The sequence below is a fragment of the Sciurus vulgaris genome, assembly GCF_902686455.1.
Source record: "Sciurus vulgaris genome assembly, contig: HiC_scaffold_138_arrow_ctg1, whole genome shotgun sequence".
Classification (NCBI taxonomy): domain Eukaryota; kingdom Metazoa; phylum Chordata; class Mammalia; order Rodentia; family Sciuridae; genus Sciurus; species Sciurus vulgaris.
This window is the reverse complement of record NW_027632915.1, coordinates 44940-51137: the sequence shown is the minus strand read 5'-3', so window position 1 is coordinate 51137 and position 6198 is coordinate 44940.

Genomic DNA, 6198 nt, shown 5'->3' with positions numbered 1-6198 from the left:
GGGCATCAAACACACTCACAATGCTGTGTGACCAACAACACTACCCATGCCCAAAACTTTTTCATAAGCCCTGATATTTATAATCCTGCTCCAAGGCAGTTCATAAAACAATAAATTTCCCTTCATAAGATATTAAACCATAACTTCCCTTTTTCTGTTTCCCCTACTCACTGGTAGCCTTCTGCTACAGTTTGGATTTGAATGTCTCCCAAAGTCACATGTGTTCAAGGATTGCTCACCATTTTGGCACTATTGGGAGGTGGTGGACCTTTAAGGAGGTAAGGCCTAGTAGAAGAAACTTATGTCACTGGGGATGTGTCCTTGAAGGGGATGTTAGGGTCCCACCCCTTCTTCTCTCTCTCTCTCTCTCTCTCTCTCTCTCTCTCTCTGTCTCTCTCTCTTACTTCTTGGCAGCTGCTAGGTGACCAGATTCCTCTGCCATGTATTCCTATCATGATATTCTGCCTCATCACAGGTGAGAAAGCAAGAGAACCAACTGACCATGGGCTTAAAGATCCAAAACTGTGAGCCAGAATCAAACTTCCCTCCTTATAAGTTGATTATTTCAGTTCTTTGTCATAGTGACTAACCTCTCCATTCTACTTCCTGTCTATAAATTTGACAACTCTAGGTATCTCATATGAAAAGAAACATACAAATATTTGCCCCTTGTGTCTAGCTTATTTTACTGAGCATAATGTTTTCAGCATATATCAAGATTTCATTCCTTTTGACAACATTCCATTTTATTTATATACCATGTATTGTTTACTCATTCATCTGCTGATGAACACTTGGGTTGACCTTACATTTTGTTTGTTGCAAAGAATGCTGTCATGAACATTGGTGTAGAAATATATGTTCATGGTCTTGCTTTCAGTTCTTTTGGATTTATGCTTAGTGGGATGGATCATTGGGTGCTGTGGCAGTGTTGTTTAATCTTTTGAGAAACTCTCAAGGTATATTCCACAGTGGATATACCGTTTTACTCTCCTATCAGCAATGCATGAGAGTTCCAATTTTTAACACTTGTTATATCCTGTTTGTTTCTTAAATTAATATTATAACATTTGGTATAGGTGTGAAATGATATCTTACTGTGGGTTTCATTTGCCTTTCCCTAATGACTCATGAAGTTAAACATCTTTTCTTATAGCTATTAGCTGTTTCCATATCTTCTTTGAAGAAAATGTCTACTTAAATCCTTTGCCTGTTTTTACATTAGGTTTTTCTTGTTGATTTTGACTCCTCATTTTTTTTAAAAAAAATATGTTCTGGATATGAATTTCTTAGTAGAGGCATAATATGTGACTATAGGTCGCCTTTTAACTTACTTGATAATATATTTTGATGCACAAAATTTCTTAATTTACTTATTAAGTAAATTAATCCAACCAACTTACTTAATTTTTTTCTTTTGTTGCCTGTGCCTTTGGGATAATGTCCATGAAATTAAAGGTCACAAAGATGTTTCCCAATTCTTTCTTCTAAAAGGTTTGTTGTTTTAGCTCTTCTGTTTAGGTCTTTGGCCCATTTTTACATATGGTGTAAGGTAATGGTTCAATTTATTCTTTTGCATGTGAATACCCAGTTGTCACAGCACTATTTGTTAAAAAAGATTGTCTCTTATCCATGGAGGTCTTGGAACCCTGCTTGGAAATCCAATGATCATGTAAGTGATGGTATATTTCTGGAGCCTCTATTGTATTTCATTAGTCTGTATGTCTGTCCATCAGTCCCTAGGTATAGCTTTATGTCAGTACTATATTGTTTTGATTACTATAGCTTTGTAGTTAGTTTCAAAGTTAGGGACCATGAGTCCTCCAACTTCATTCTTCCTTTTCAAAATTGTATTGCTACTCAAACCCCAGGTGATCATCTAAAAAGACTCCTAGAATTTTGTTGTATCTATATATAATTTTGTTGGCACTGACATATTAACAATGTTGGAATGTGTTTCCATCTACTTAAGTCTTTAATTTCATTCAGCAATGTGTTGTAATTTTCATTGTACAAGTCTTTTACCTCCATGGTTAGATTTATTCATAAATATTTCTTCTTTGATGCTATTCTAAATGAGATTGGTTTCCTAGCATTCTTTTGAGGCTTTTATTGCTGGTGTGTGGAAATACAACTGATGTATTTGTGTTGACTGTACCTGAAACTTTATTTAACTGTATTGTTAGCTCTTAAATCTTTCTTGTGTGTGTTGGGATGTTCTATATATAGGATCATGTCAGCTAGGCATAAGCATAGTTTTATTTTTGTTTTCCCATTAGTATCCCTTTTATTTCGTTTTCTTGTCTAGTAGCTCTGGCTGGAACTTCCAGTGTAATTTTGAAGAGTGGCACTGATGGTGGACTTTCTTGTCTCATTTCTGCTCTTACAGGGAAAGTTTGTAGTCTTTTACCATTGAGTATGGTATTAGCTGTGGAATTTTTACAAATGCTCTTCATCATGATGAGAAATCATCACCATATTCATATTTTTCTGAGAATTTTCTTGAAAGGGTGTTGAAGTTGACAGTGCCTTTCTGTGTTTGCTGAGATGATCATGTGAATTTTCACCTTCATTCTTTTAATGTGATATATTTATATTGATTAACTTTCTCATGTTGCATTAGTGTTCTAATCTTGCATTCTTGCAATAACTCCCAGTTGGTTGTGGTGAATAATTCTTTTAATATGCTCTTGAATATGATTTGATAATATTTTGATAAGGACTTTTCCATCAATATTCAAAAGGGATATTTATAATTTTCTTGTGATGTCATTATCAGACTTAGCAGAGTTATGCTGAGTTCATTGAATAAGTTAGAAAAAATTTCCTTCTCTTTGATATTTTGAAAGATTTTTAGAAAGATTGGTTTTCATTAAAGTTTGGCAGATTTCACTGGTGGAGACCTCTGGCTCAGAACTATTCTTATTTGGCAGAGGTTTTTGTTTAGTGGCTGAATAACTTGTTATAGGTCTGTTGAGATTTTCTATTTCTTCTCGAGTCAGTTTAGATAGTTTCATGTTTCAAGGAATTTCTTCATGTCCTTTAGACTATTTAATTTGTTGTTTCATAACTGCAGTATTCTCTGAATCCTTTTATCTTTGTAAAGTTGGTGATAAAGTCTCACCTTCCTTTTTTTTTTTTAAAAAAATTAAGTTGCAGATGGACACCTTTTTATTTTTAAAAGTGCAGATGCTCACACATGCTAGATGAGAGCTTTACTGCTGAGCCACAACCCCAGACCCTCACCTTCATTTCTGATGCTAGTTTTTTGTGTTTGGCTTTCCTTTTTTAGATACCTAGTAATGTTTTGTCAATATCGTTGACCTTTCAAAGAACAAATTTTTGGTTTCTTTGATTTTCTCTTGTCTGAGTTTTTCTGGTCTTTATTTTGTTTCTGTCTACTCCACTTTTTATTTTCTTCTTTCTGCTAGTTTCATGCTTAATTTTCTCTTCTTTTTTGTTATTTTCTTAAGGTGAAAATGTAGGTTACTGATTTCAGGTGTTTTTTAATGTGTCACTGTAATGGGTAGCTAACCCAGGCCTGGATACAAAATAATCCAAGAACATGGTCCAGGAAAATTAGTGTCTGGGAAAGGGAGAGTTCCCCCAACCCCCTTTCCAGCCAGCTAGTTTTCAGGGATGTAAAAGCACCATTCACTCCTATGTTTTGGATTGTAAAGGACTTTCCTTAGGATCTGACTACTTTCCTTTGAAGTGCAAATGCCCCTGTGAGGGCTCTGGGCCCCAGGCTAGAGATTTACAGAAGACCTTGGAAGAAGAACCAGTTCTGCCTTATGCCACTCTGTTTCTGTAAACATGCTTCTGGCTGAAAACTCTTACAATCATGTATCTTTTTTTTTTTTCATTTTTTAACCCTGTGCATAACCATGTATGGTTTTAGACTAGAATGTTTATGACTCTAGATAGCCTATAAATGTGAAAACTGGAAAGGGGCCCTCAGAATCTGGAGTGCTGGGCCCCTCTGGGCCCAGCAGCATTAAATTGTTTGGTTTCTCCTGTTCTTTGAGTTCCTGCCTGATTCCAGCAACATACTACAGCTATAAATATTTCTCCAAACACTGCTTTCACTGAATCTTCTTTACCTTTAAGTATTTTCCAACTTCCCTTGTGAATTTTTTCTTTGACTTATTGGTTGGTTAAGAATATAATGTTGTTTAATTTCTATATTTGAATACATTTTCCATTTTTCTTTCTATCATTTATTTCTAACTCCCTCCAGTTTTGGAGAAGTTACTTTTTTTAGGGTATCTATCTTTTGCAATCCACCGAGATTTGTTTTGTGTCCTAACATAGCTGAGCTCATACTAAATAATGCCCCCGTGCGCTGGCAGGAGTGTGTATTCCTCTGCCATGCAGTGTTAGCTATACAACTCAGGTCTAGTTAGCTCATTTTGTTGTTTCATGTTATCTTTTCTTCTTACTTCTCATATTTATCTGGTCTGGTTGACCTCTCCATTATTGAAAGTGGGAGAACTGTCTATTTCTCCTTTCAGTTTGTTCAGTTTTTCTTTATATATTTTGAGGGTCTGTTCCCTCGGTTCACAAATGTATTTAGTAGTAAAATTACACATATCCTTGTTGCTTTTAAACTCTTATTAATATAAATGGCTTTCTTGGTCTTTCAAACTTTCTGGATTCTAATTCTCTAGGCTGACATTCTATGTTTCTGGTATTAGCATAGCCATTCCAGCATTCCTGTCATTAATGTTTGCATTGAATAACTTTTTTTTTTCTTTTGCTTTCAATCTGTTTGTGTCTTTAGGTCTAAAATCAGTCTCTTATAGATAGCAAATAGTTCAATCATTAAAAAAAAATTTACCCTGCTAATATGTTTTTGGTTGGTGAATTTAATCCATTTATAGTTATAGTTATGTAATTGCTGGTAAGGAGGGACTTCCATTTTTTCCAATTGTTTCCTATATGCCTTTAGCTTCTTTGTTCCTAATTTTTTTCCTTTATTGTACTTTTTTGTCCTTAGTTCTCTCTCCCTCTCTCACCCCTTCTCCCCCACATTTTCATTCTTTTCTCATTTCCTTTTCTAACATGTGTATGCTATAGGTATTTTCTTTGTGGTTATCAGAGGTGTTTTGATGCACGAATTAAAATATTTTCCTACTTTTAAGTAGCCAGCACAAGGATACTGACCCTGGATGTATGGAGGTTGTTTCCTCAGGCACCAAGCAATCTGTTACACCGATCTTCCAGGGGACACCAGCTGAACTTCTATTCAATTCCATTCTGGCATTATCTATCTGGATGTGGTATTATATTCTGCTGATTGAGGGCTCAATACCACAGACTGACCTCTTCTTGAAGCCTTGTTTTCTTTATTGCTTCTAGTAAAATATGAGAGGAGAGGGATGAATCAAAGAAGAAGTAGCTGAGCCAACTGGAACCAGAATTTGAAGATTTAGCAAATTCTCAGCCTATACATTTTGCAAAAACAGAGAAAGCATGTTTTGGAGAGTGTAAGGAATCCCACAGAAACCACGCCAGACATGGGAAATCACATAAGGGAGTTTATTAAGCAAACAGAGTGTCTACCTGCAGGGTAAGAGAGAAAATGAGAGGAAAAGAAAGGGAATGAGAAAGGGCGTGTGCAAGAAAGAGTGTGAAAGCGAGGAGGATACAGAAAGTGAGTAGGAGAGAGAGAAGGATGAGAAAAGATGGTGGGGTAGCTACAGTAAAGCAGTTGAATTCTGCCGGGCTAACAGGGGACCAATAAGGATACTTGCAAGCTGACTGATGAACTAATAGCTAGCTAGGATGTTCACAGATTGACAAGTGGTTGGGAGGCGGGGAAAATGGCTGCACCAGAAATGTTGCGGGGAGCAGCTTTGTACATTACAGAGAGAACATGAAGGGTATATCCGGACAATGACTCCATCAAGATCACAAAGTCTAGACATGGAATTATAGCAGCTGAGAAACTCCAGTCTTGTCCACAAGGAACAGAAATTGTGTAAAATAAAGGTACCCTTTTGGACTTCTGTGTGGGATAGTGGAGCTATCTGTGAGTATGCTTTATCCACCAAGGAAAGGGAAGAATGATATCTGAGCTTTGGAAATCAGGAGGGCTGCCATGTTGATTACAGTTCCCAGGAGAGTAGGATAGACAGATAGATAGTAAAATAGGCAGACAGTTAAAGAACACATTCCTCAAAAAAGAGGCATCTC